This window comes from Antechinus flavipes, chromosome 4 (assembly GCF_016432865.1).
Source record: "Antechinus flavipes isolate AdamAnt ecotype Samford, QLD, Australia chromosome 4, AdamAnt_v2, whole genome shotgun sequence".
NCBI classification, from domain to species: Eukaryota; Metazoa; Chordata; class Mammalia; order Dasyuromorphia; family Dasyuridae; genus Antechinus; species Antechinus flavipes.
In genome coordinates, this window is record NC_067401.1 from 210,701,107 (window position 1) to 210,713,463 (window position 12,357).

Consider the following 12,357-nt stretch of genomic DNA (forward strand, 5'->3'; position numbering starts at 1 on the left):
ACATTTTATTTTTTATGGATAATTGTTGAATTTTTACATATTAACTAAAACTTTTCTCTATAGGTCCATTTTTCTGATCAGCCTTTCAAAGATATTTACTAACTCAGGCTACAATTGGAAATAAGAGGTGTACTTTCCTTCTTTATCTCAACTTCTTCTCAAATAATTATAGCATACTCAAAATACATAAATGAAAGTTACCTATCATTCTAGCTGAAGTCTCATAATTTGGCTAGGTCTTTTAGTTTTATAAAATAGTAAAGTATGTATATATAATAGTGTATAAACTGGCTTTTATAGATACCTAATAGCCCATAATGGCACATTCTCTTTTTCAGTGGATTTGTGCTGACTGGTGGTGATGTGTGATTACTCTTTACATAACCATGGAACAAAACAAAACCTAAAATTGCATCCAAGTCATAATACTTGCCTTATTAGGATGGCATTGTAAATATCTGAACTAACTAGCCAAAATAATGATAAGCCTTGTATGGGACTATGTTTAGGATCATAGGATCAGTTAAACACTAAAAACATTAGTAATGTTGTAATATTTTTAATATGCAATCAGTGCTTTTTTTAAAAAAAAGTCCTTCCTATTGTCTGTAGTCTCCAAATTTATGCCTTGTGGGATTTTCTAAAAGTATTCTGTTAAAGATACTTTTTTCACTAGTTTAGTTCCTCAATTGTAGAATGGGCAATTTTCAAGATAATTCAATGATTCAAGAACTGTGATAATTCTGTTAGGATAGATTGAAATGTAAATCATTGTGTAGAATTTGTAAAGAATAAAGATAGCTGAGTAAATTCAAAATAAGATGTAAAGGAAATGTTTAAACTACTGAAAAAATTAAAATTTTCAAATACCTTCAAGATGTATCCATTTATAGCTGAGAAGCAAATTACCAATGTATGGGACAAGACCACTGGCTCAAATAAATCAAATAAATTAAGGAGATTTCTCAAGGCAAAAGCAGAAGGAAATTTTATTATGATCTCGTGAGAACAAGCAGTTTGGCAAGGCCCAGTTAACAGACAAGAATTATATTGGGGCCTGAGCTAACACCCCCTATAGGCTGGATCTTTGCTCCGATTAGCCAGGACAAATGACCTCACATTCTAAGTTATAAATGAGGAAAAACTTTCAACATAATCACATCTTTAGAATGACTAAATTACTTTATATAGCAGTTTCAGTGCCAAGGTGATCCCAACTTAGTCTCACAAAGAAAAGGTCCCACTCTTTGTAAACCATGTGATTTCTGGAGAAAGAAACCTGGCCTTGGGACACAGCCAACCTTCACTCAATCTTTAGAACACTGTATCCATGTTGTGAGACAGCTTTCACAATTCACTTCATTCACTAACTATTAACATGTATTCATCTCATAGGAAGCCTTCTGGAACAAGTGCTTAGTTATTTCATGGATCTGAGATCGAAAAAAAATTAAGTTTGGCATATTTGAAATATTTCATAAGTTCAGGAAGTTCTTGCCATGATTTGGTCTAAATCTTTAAGGTCTTAGGTAGATACAAGAAAACTGAATTTTTGATCTTTTATGCTCTCTTAGGAACCTTAATTTGTTACAATTGAAAGGCACTTCATAATGATATAATAATTAGAATTTGAGGGATTTCTTTTTCCTTTCCTGGGACTTAAGATTAATTTATTCTGATTCACTTAATGATAGGAAATGATCAGTAGATAGACATTTTACACACATATATATTTGTGTGTATGTGCCTTTATGTATATATATACATATGTGTGTGTATAAATATATATGTGCACATATGTATATATACATATATATGTCTTGCTAGTCAAATATTTTAATTGGTTAAGATGCCTTTTGTGTACAATTAGAATGCTAAATGTTTTTTTCTTGTGTTCAAGGTTCATTTTCTCTCATTAAATATAATGGTTTTTTTATGATGCTAATCATGTTATTATCCCAGCATATCATTTTAATGGGCATGAAGTTTAGCAATTAATCTACCTGTGCTGTGAAATTTTTGACTTATTTTTCAATTTGTTTTAAATAAATGCATAATATCTGCTATATTTAACAAAATTAGTAATTATACATAATCTGCTTGAGAAGTTTTGTCTTCAGATTTTGTATGAAATATCTTTATACTTTGTGGTTATAATAAATTCAGTACTTATTGTCTGTTTTCTGTTTTTTCTTTTCTTCCTGAAGTTTTAAACAATGAGCCCCTTCCCACCCCTCTCTCTTTCTCTCTTGCTGCACATCAGATGTGATCAGTATCAGTAAGAGTCACTCTGAAGTCTTGGTTTTACAATACATTGTTGAATTACAGACAAAAAAAGATAAAATTGAAATATAGGTTCAACTATCAATCAAGGCTTTCTTTAAAATCCCTTTGGGAAAAGGTACAGAGGACTTTGTAGAAGAAAGGAGGTCCAAGAGTAAGAACCTCATTAGATTAAAGATGTCTCAGTCTTTTTTCAATCCATATGGTGTAATCAGTAACCTCTTTCCAAGAGTGGAATAAAAGATGATGTTATTCAAAGTCATCCAAATTGACCTGTAGGGCCAAGATTTAGACTTCAATGTTTACCTGTAACCTATTCTTCTTTCCTATCTTTTCTGTCCCTTTCCTCTACCCTTATACCATTCTGGTTCTTTCTATTCTACTTAAATAAAATTCAAGTTTTTTGCTGTTCAGTGTTATTATTCAGTGCTCTTCAATTTTTTTTTTAGACTAACACTATGTATTAAATAAAATAAGACTATATGGCAGCTTGCTTTTTCATCCCATCATGATACCTATCATATCTCCTAAAACTGCATTGCTTGAATCAGATGAAACCATCCTTACCATTCCCCATTAAGTGAATGGAACAAGCCCCTTAACCACTATCACTCTGGTATCCTTATTCATTAAATTATGGGGTTGGACTGATGGATCTGTAAAGCTTTACAGATGGAATTTTTTCTTTCAGTTCCACTTTCCCCCCTTTTGTTTTTAAATATTCTCACTCTTTGCGACCAGCTATGTAGAAATATAAATTAAGTGGATTTGAATGGATTGAATGGATTGAAAAAATGACTTTTGCCCAAGAAGAAATATAAGACCACCCCCAAAATACAGTATGACTCAAAAGGAAGGTGAGCCAGTGAAGAATAACAGCAAAGAGTTCTAGTGTTTCATTATTGTTACATTGTTACATAAAAACCCAAAGGAAGTCCTATGGCACTTGGAGTAAATCCTCTCAGAAATATTTATGAAAGGACATTGATAAGAGCCATATAGGGTGAGACTACAGCAACAAGTTGCCAGCATTGATGGAGAGAGTAACCACACAGAAGAGATTAAATCCACAAAAGAATGTAAGTAAATCTGACATTTTAGGTAGGTCTGATGAGAATTAGAAAATACCTTATTCTTATCAATAACATATTTATGAATAATTCCTTAATAACATTATTTCCTGGGAATATTTCCATAGTCATTTATTCTCATTGATTTATATGAATTATCCCTATCTTAATCACAGTTATACTTCTTGATCTCAGCCCTCAGGACTAGAATTATATCCAGTGGTTTGCTGGTGAATGTTTCACAACTAGCTCTTTGAGGGGGAGAAAAAGAAAGATCTGTACTTTCAATTTAATCTACATTTTTAACATTTTCTGTATCACTTAAGACAATCAACAAAACAATAAATTGAGCCTGATTTGTAGAACTTGTTGATTTCTGAGGTCTAAATGCTCAAACAGAAAATCTGACAAGTGCTCAACTTAAATCTAGCATATCTTTGATTATATCTCATCTGGGACCCTTAATCCCCAGTGTATATTCTTACTTAAAATATTCAAAATTTTACAGAACTTGGGAATCACAGAATCTGGGAATTCAATAACCATCCAACCATAAAAGAAACATGGAGAAATAGGGAGAAACATAGCAATAGGTAGCTTCTGAAGACAATTTGTCTACTTTGTACTCATTGCTTCCTTTTCTAGCTGTTAGGCATCTTAATAGTTTTTAACTTTTCCCCAAAATTAAAATCAAGCTCACTGAACCAGAGTGTGTACTTTTTAAATAAAGCTTGTTATTTTCAATATGTTTGCATAGTTTTCAACATTCACCTTTGTGAAGCCATGTGTTCCAATTTTTTCCCCTCCCTTCCCCCCCACCTCCCTTAGTGAGTAATTCAATATATATTAAGCATACATGTGCAATTTTTCTATACATATTTCCACAATTATCATGTTGCACAAGAAAAATCAGATCAAAAAGGGAAAAAAATGAGAAAGAAAACAAAAATCAAGCAAACAACAAAAAAAGTTGTGATCCACTCTCAGTCTCCACAGTCCTCTCTCTGGATATAGATGGCTCTCTTCATCACAAGACTATTGGAACTCATCTGAACCACCTCACTATTGAAAAAATCCATATCCATCAGAATTGATCATCATATAATCTTATTGTTGTGTACAATATTCTCTTGTTTCTACTCCATTTAACCACACTTCCTGTAAGTCTCTCCAGGCCTCTCTGAAATCTCCTCCTGATCATTTCTTATGAAAAAATAATATCCCGTTACATTCATATACCATAACTTATTTAGCCATTCTCTAACTGATGGGCATCCACTCAGTTCCAGCTCCTTGCCATTATAAAAGGCCTGCTACACCCATCTTTGCACATATGGATCCTTTCCTCTTTTTTATGTTCTCTTTGGGATACAGGCCCAGTAAAGAAACTGCTGGATCAAAGACTATGATAACCCTTTGGGCATAGTTCCATATTGCTCTCCAGAATGGTTGGATCAGTTCACAACTCTACCAACAATGTATTGGTATCCTAGTTTTCCCACATCCCCTGCAACATTTACCATTATCTTTTCCTGTCATCTTAAGCAATCTGCGAGGTGTATATCTTATCAAAGTTATCTTAATTTGCATTTCTCTAATCAAAAATGATCTAGTGTGCACTTCCTTTTTGTAAACTCTGAGCATTTGCCCTTCCTTCTGCAATCTTGTGGCACTTCTCTTTTTCCATGATTTTTCAACTATCACTGAAAAAGACTCAGGTCTTTTACTACCTAAAAATGTATGAAGCTCATCTGGGCCAAGTGACTTGAATTCATCAAGGGCAACTAGGGACTTCTTTACCAACTTAGTCATCTCCTTACCAATCTTGAATATCAATCCTGTGAGTCATTTTTTTGTCCCATTCTCCTTGGTAAAGAATTGAGCCTTCTCACTATAATCATCATCCCATCTATCCCAATGTCTTACTTCTACATCCAAATCTATGTATCTAATTCATTATCGAAGAACCAATGTATATATATAGAAGTTATAACTCACCAAGCAGGCAGTACCTCTGATACTCTTTCTTCTGTAAAAGATGGACAACAACAACAACAAAATGAGAATAATAGCATCTGTCTTAAGGAACAAATGTAATAATGTATATAAAGTGCTTTGTAAACCTTAAAGTACTATATAAATATTAACTATTATTTTGATACTAAGATGATACTCTTTGACCAAGGAAGTAAGCACATATTTGTTAAGTGCCTATATGTAGCAGGCTCAGTACTAAGTACTCTACAAATATCTAATTATGCTTGCCTCATAACTCTAGAAAGCAAGTAGTATTGTTATTCCCATTTAACAGGTGAAGGAAATGAGGCAGAAAGCTTTCCTGGGGTCAAACAACTGCTAAATATCTGAGGCAGGTTCCAGGACAGTATGCTTGCACTGGTTCTGGATAATGGATAGTGCTCTCAAATTTTCTCAGTAACGAGTGGAGTGAAGTAAGATTGTTTGCTTGCTCCCATGCTTTTTAGCATGATGCTTTTAGAAATGTTGACAGATGCCTTCAAGAAGTACAAAAATGGCATCAAGGTCAGCTCACATCAATGGTAAATTAACTTAAAAATGTCTACAAGCCAAGATTAAAATAGGAGGAATTGTTATGCAATTTTTTCTTCCCAGATGATTGTGTACTCAATGAAATCTCTGAGGCTGAGATGCAACAGAGTATGAATCAATTTTCTGTTGCTTATGCAATAGAAATTAATAGTATACTATCATTTATAATTGATTATTAATTTATCATACACACTTTAAAATACAACTCCTGAAAAGGTTAGTCAGTCTCTGATGGGCATGGCTAAGTGAGGAGATTTGTTGCTGTCCTTCCAGGCACAAGCTTGTTAATTGAGTGAGATCTCATTCAACTGGGAAACATAATTTCTTTTTAAAGTATAATTAGAATTCAGGCTAGATGAGCCTTTGTCTAGAGAAAGAACTTCTTGTCCTTGATACCCTCTATTAGAGTTTAGTTGAACTAAGAAAACTAGCTAGAGAGGTCAGGATAGAGATAGTTTCATCCTGCCCTGATGCTTTGAGGCTGCTGAGTTTCAATAGGAAGAGCTGAAGACTTTTAGCCTTCCTCATTAAATATTCACCAATCAATGTTGAGTTTCATTTGTCAGAGGAGTTCCCTTTGAGAAGGAATATAGACTTTTCACGGTTTCCCTTAACATCTTTGGTTACCAAGAGAAGTCACTGACCATCAATTTATTGATCGCTGGCCAGCCTACTTAATATATGAAACTCTGTCTCTTCTGGTTTTCAATCATCTTCTGTGTTAATTTTGGCCTGACAATTAACACCAAGAAAATAGAAGTTTTCCATCAGCCAGCACTGTACTATCCATACATGGAATCACAGGTTACAGAATATGGAGAAATTCTGAATAATATAAGTTAAATTACCTTGCCATTTACTTTCCAGAGATGGATACTTAAGATGATGAAATTGACTGCACATTTATCCAGCGCTAACTCAGTGTTTGGGAGGCACCAGTGTGGGAAAGAAGAGGTCTGCCTAACAAATTGAAGGTCTGCAAAGCCATTGTGCTGACCTCATTGTTGTATGCATGTCAAATCTCCACAGTATCAGTGGATGCCAGGAAATTTAATTGTTTCCATTTGTATTGTCTTGAAATATTTTGAAAATCACCTAGCAGAATAAGGTACTAATCATTGAGGTCCTTTCTTGAGCTAAACTGCCAAGCATTCAAATTCTATTGCAAGGAGATCAACTCTAATGGGGTACCCACTTTGTCTAAATGCCTAAAACACATTTGCCTAACGGACTGACACAAGGCAAACATTCAATGGAGGTCAGAGGGCAATACCAGAATATTCTCAAGATTTCACTGAAGATATTTGGAACTGATTATGAGACATGGGAGGTACTGACACAAGACCACGCAGCATGGCATGCCCACATCAAAGAAAGCACTATAATCTATGATCAAAGTAGATTTGCAGTAACTCAAAAGAAATGTGACATGCACAAATTTAGAGACCTCTCCATTCCAAATGTTCATATGGACTATTTGTGCCCAACCTATGGTAGAGCCTTCTGAGTTTGTATTAGTCCGATCAGCCACAGTCGGATACAATGTACCTTGACCCAACATAGTGATATCATTTTGGTCCTCTGAGCTGGAAAGCTAACAACCAGTCTGAGTGAGGATTTGAATTCAGATCTTCTTGATTCAACTTAATAAACATTTATTGAGCACGTACTATATATTAAGCATTGTGCCAAGTCCTGAAGTCCCGCATTCAATCCAATGTACTATCTACTATCAAACTTAATCAGAAAGTACTAGTTCATTCTATTATTAACATCATCATTATATTTTAGGAGCATATTTTATATATATACTCATACATATAAATATATTTGTATACATACACATAAATTTCTCTCTTTGCTTTTAGTACAAAGCCTAGAGGCAAGGTTTTAAGGACTTAAACTAACATTCCAGTTGAAACTGTAAGATTTGTTAATTCTGCAAATTCTTCTAGTAATAAAATTAAGCCTATTCAACAAATCTTTTATTTTGTTTCATCTCATCCCACCTCTCCCTTACCCACCCATTTTCCTCAAGCTTACTTCTCAATATTTTGCCTCTTCTCACTAGTTCAATTCATTCATTCATCCATCCATCCTTCAAACATTATTCAGAGTCATCTCAAGACAAATTTCTCATTCACTAGATGTCCATAAGTGCTTTTACTTCATCTCTGTCCAGATCAATCCTAACCCTCTCTAGACTCATTCCCCTCACTCCTCTACTTTTCATTATGAATAAAGTCTCATATATCCTTCACCTTTCTCACAAGGGCTTCTTGTTTCTGCTTGCCTTTACTCCTCAATCTCTAAGACTACTTTTATTGTTATTATTAATGTAGCTTTTTATTTACAAAACATATGCATGGGTAATTTTTTAACACTGATCCTTGTAAAACCTTTTTTTCCCAAATTTTCCCTTCCTTCCCCCACCCCCTCCTCTAGATGGCAGGTATTCCAATACATGTTAAAATATATGTTAAATACAATCTCTATATACATATCCATACAGTTATCTTGCTGCACAAGAAAAATCATATTTAGAAAGAAAAAAAAAACCTGAGAAGGAAAACAAAAATGCAAGCAAACAACAGAAGGAGTGAAAATATTATGTTATGGTCCACACACAGTTCCCACAGTCCTCTTCCTGTTTGTAGATGGCTCTCTTCATTACTGAACAATTGGAACTGGTCTGAATCAGTTCATTGTTGAAATGAGCCATGTCCATCAGAATTGATTGTCTTATAGTCTTCTTGTTGCCATGTTCAATGATCTCCTGTTTCTGCTCATTTCACTCAGCATCAGTTCCTGTAGGTCTCTCCAGGCCTCTCTGAAATCATCCTGTTGGTCATTTCTTACAGAACAATAATATTCCATAATATTCACATATTATAATTTATTCAGTCATTCTTCAATTGATGGGCATCAATTCAGTTTCCAATTTCGAACCACTACAAAAGGGCTACCACAAACATTTTTGTATACATGGGTCTCTTTCCCTCCTTTAAGATCTCTTTGGGATATAAACCCAGTAGCAGCACTGCTGAGTCAAAGGGTATGCACAGTTTGATAACTTTTTGAGCATAGTTCCAAACTGCTCTCCAGAATGGTTGGATCCATTCACAATTCCACCAACAATGTATGTGTCCCAGTTCTCCCACATCCCCTCCAACATTCATCATTATCTTTTCCTGTTATTTTAGCCAATCTGAGAGGTATGTAGTAGTATCTCAGAAGTATCTTAATTTGCATTTCTCTGATCAATAGTTTCTTTTCATATGACTAGAAATAGTTTCTACTTCTTCATATGAAAATTGTCTGACTACTTTTGAAAACCCCTCTAGTGCAAATCCCATTTCTACCAACTTTTAAGTTGGGAGGCTGAGGGTTCAAAATATTTGTCATCCCCAGTGCCACTTCAGATTAGAGTTCTAGGCTCATCACTCAAGAGTCTCTCTCTCTCTCTCTCTCTCTCTCTCTCTCTCTCTCTCTCTCTCTTTCTTTCTCTCCTTTTCTCTCTCTCCCTCCCTCTTTCTCTATTTTTTCCGTCTCTCCCTCTCCCTCTCTCTCCACTCCTCTCTCTCTCTAACAATTTACATTATCCAGTAAAAATTCTTCCCTAATAATACTTTAAAATCTGTGTGTGCTTGAGTATGTGAATGTGTGTAGGTACCAAAATCTAATCCCCTAACTGAAAGCTAAGGTCAAAAACACAGTCATTGTTTGATTTTCAGATTACACATTTTATTACATTATTATGTTTATCATATTACATATATTATTAATTTTTTTTAACATTTGCAGTTAGACAGTAAGTTGCTTGAGGATTGCAACAATACCTAATTAAGCTTTGCTCCTAGAAGAATAGTTTGCACCTGGCAATTAGTAAATACTTTTTGAATAAATTAATAATAATAAATTAAAGACAATCAAATTTTAGCTGAAAGGAGAGGTGGGAAATATAGTTTTCACACTTAAAAAAATTTTTTGGAGGCAAGTCAAGTGACTTGCCCAGGGTAAATGTCAAGCATCTAATGCTGACTTTGAACTCAGATGCTCCTGCTGGTGCTCTATCCACTGTGATACCTACATGCTTCCTTTTCACCTTTTCTGAAAGGCCTACTATAGGAATTTAGCAAATTTTATTGTCTACCAAGCGATGTAGTGTTACAATTTTCATCAATGTGTTAAAAACTAAATTATGAAGTCAAGCTGTACTGTCCCATAATTTCCCCAATTTTATACAAAACTGAATAGGAATTTACCAATTAAATGATATGTAACTAGTTCCTTGCTGGTAAATATTTAATAATCTGAAAAAATATATTCATGATATACCTTTAGGATGAATCTGTGTAACATTTTTCTCCATCAAATTCTTAAATGAAATAAGGAACAACATAATAAATCAAGCCCTACTTTGTAGCATTTACCAATTTCTGAGGTATAAATGTTCACATGGATAATTTCACAGTCTGTTACTATATCATTAGGTATAAAATTCATGGATATTAATATATTTTTATAGGAATTTTCCTGAGAAGTGGACAACTAAGTGGCATAATATACCAGGCTCGGAATCAGAAAAACTCAATTTTCCTGAGTTCAAAAATAGCATCATACATTTTCTACCTGTTTGACTCCAGGCAAGTCACTTAACCCTGGTTTGCTTCAGTTTCCTCATCTGTAAAATAAGCTGGAGAAGGAAATGGCAACCACTTCAGTATCTCTGCCAAGAAAACCCCAAATGGAGTCACAAAAAGTCAGACAGAATTGAACAAAAAGAAGACTAAACTGAGGCTCAGAGTAGATTACTGGCTTGTCACATGAATAAATAGTATGGATTCCGTTCCTAGTCTTCTGTCTCCAAATTCAGTGCTCTTTCCAAAGGCTGGCCACCTGGTTGCAGATCATTTTGACCAAAGCAGTTCATTCATAGAGATATAAAGAGGTTTTTGTTGTTATTCAGTTATGTCAGCCTCTTTGTGACCTCATTCAGAAGTATATACAAAGTCTTCTGCTGAATGCTGGAGTAAAAGTGTTGAATTGTTGTTCACTTATGTCTGATTATTCTCCACCCCACTTAAGATTTTCTTAGCAAAGATACTGGTGCAGTTTGCCATTTCCTTATCCAACTCATTTTACAGAAAAGGAAACTGAGGCAAACAGGGTTAAGTGACTTGTCTAGGGTCATACAACTGGGAAATGTTTTAGATTGAATTTGAATTTAGGAAAATGAGTTTTCCTGATGCCAGGCCTGGTACTCTGTGCACAATGGTGCCACCTAAGCGGTTCAGTTTCCTCACCTACAAAATGAGAGAATTGTAAAAATCAATGATTTTTGAGGTCCCAGGTTTCCACCTTCATATCTAGGTTTTTCCTAAGTGCTACCTGTGTAACCTTGATTTAACCTTGTGGATTAAATGAATTTCCTCCTCTGATTACATGGATTTCTGTAATTAAAAAATGAAATATTTGGACTAAATGGCTTGTAAAGCATTTCCAATTCTAATTCTAAATCCTATAAGTCTGGTCCTTAATGATTTTTTTTTTCCTGGACTTGAAATTTCCCCCACTTCTGGAGAAGTTCTTGAAATAGTCTGAATCTGTGGAGGCCAAATGGTATTTGATCAAGTTGAATCTAAGCTCCTTGAGGACAGGGACTATTTAAGTTTTTGTTTTTGTTTTTGTTTTTATTCTTTGTATCTCTAGGATCTAGCACATATGTTAGTGCCTGATACATAACAGACCCTTGATAGTAAAATGTTGATAAGTCCTGCCACAGCTTCTGTTCTAACCTTTCTGAACAGACATGCACTGATTATTGATCCCCATTTATCCCCAATAATAAAACTGATGCTCAAGAAAGGTGAAAGGTTGCCCTAGGTTACCAGACTTGTAAGTGGCAGGAGCCTAACCAGAACCCAAGTATTCTGATCTTCAGTCCTAAAATTCTCTAGGCTGGTAGTGCATATTTTGGTGGGTTACTCCTAAATCGCACGAACCCATCCCACTCCCCAGAAGCTTGTCAGCGCCCCCTAGTTGCGAGGCCTATATACCCTCACCCCCCAGCTCAAGCCCGCCTTCCACAGAACTCAGTTCTCCACTCCCCTTCCCCCTACTCGCCAGTCTTCAACCCTCCCCTCCCCCCTCCGCAGGGCGCACGGGCCAATCACGTCCCCGCACACGCGCCTGCCGGAAGCCAGGTACTCATTCACGCCCGGACTCCCGCACTATATAAAAGGCTGCAGGGGCCAGAGCGGTTAGTCTGCGTTCTAGCAGTTCAGTTCACAGCAGGTGTGCAACTGCGTGGGCTGGGGGTGGGGGACGGGCGCGGGGGTTCGGGGGCGCGGGAGGGCAACTCGCGAGAAGGCTACCTGGGGCAGGCGCGGGGGGTAGGTGAGGAGAGGCGCGAGGGAAGCGGTTCCCCGTCGGT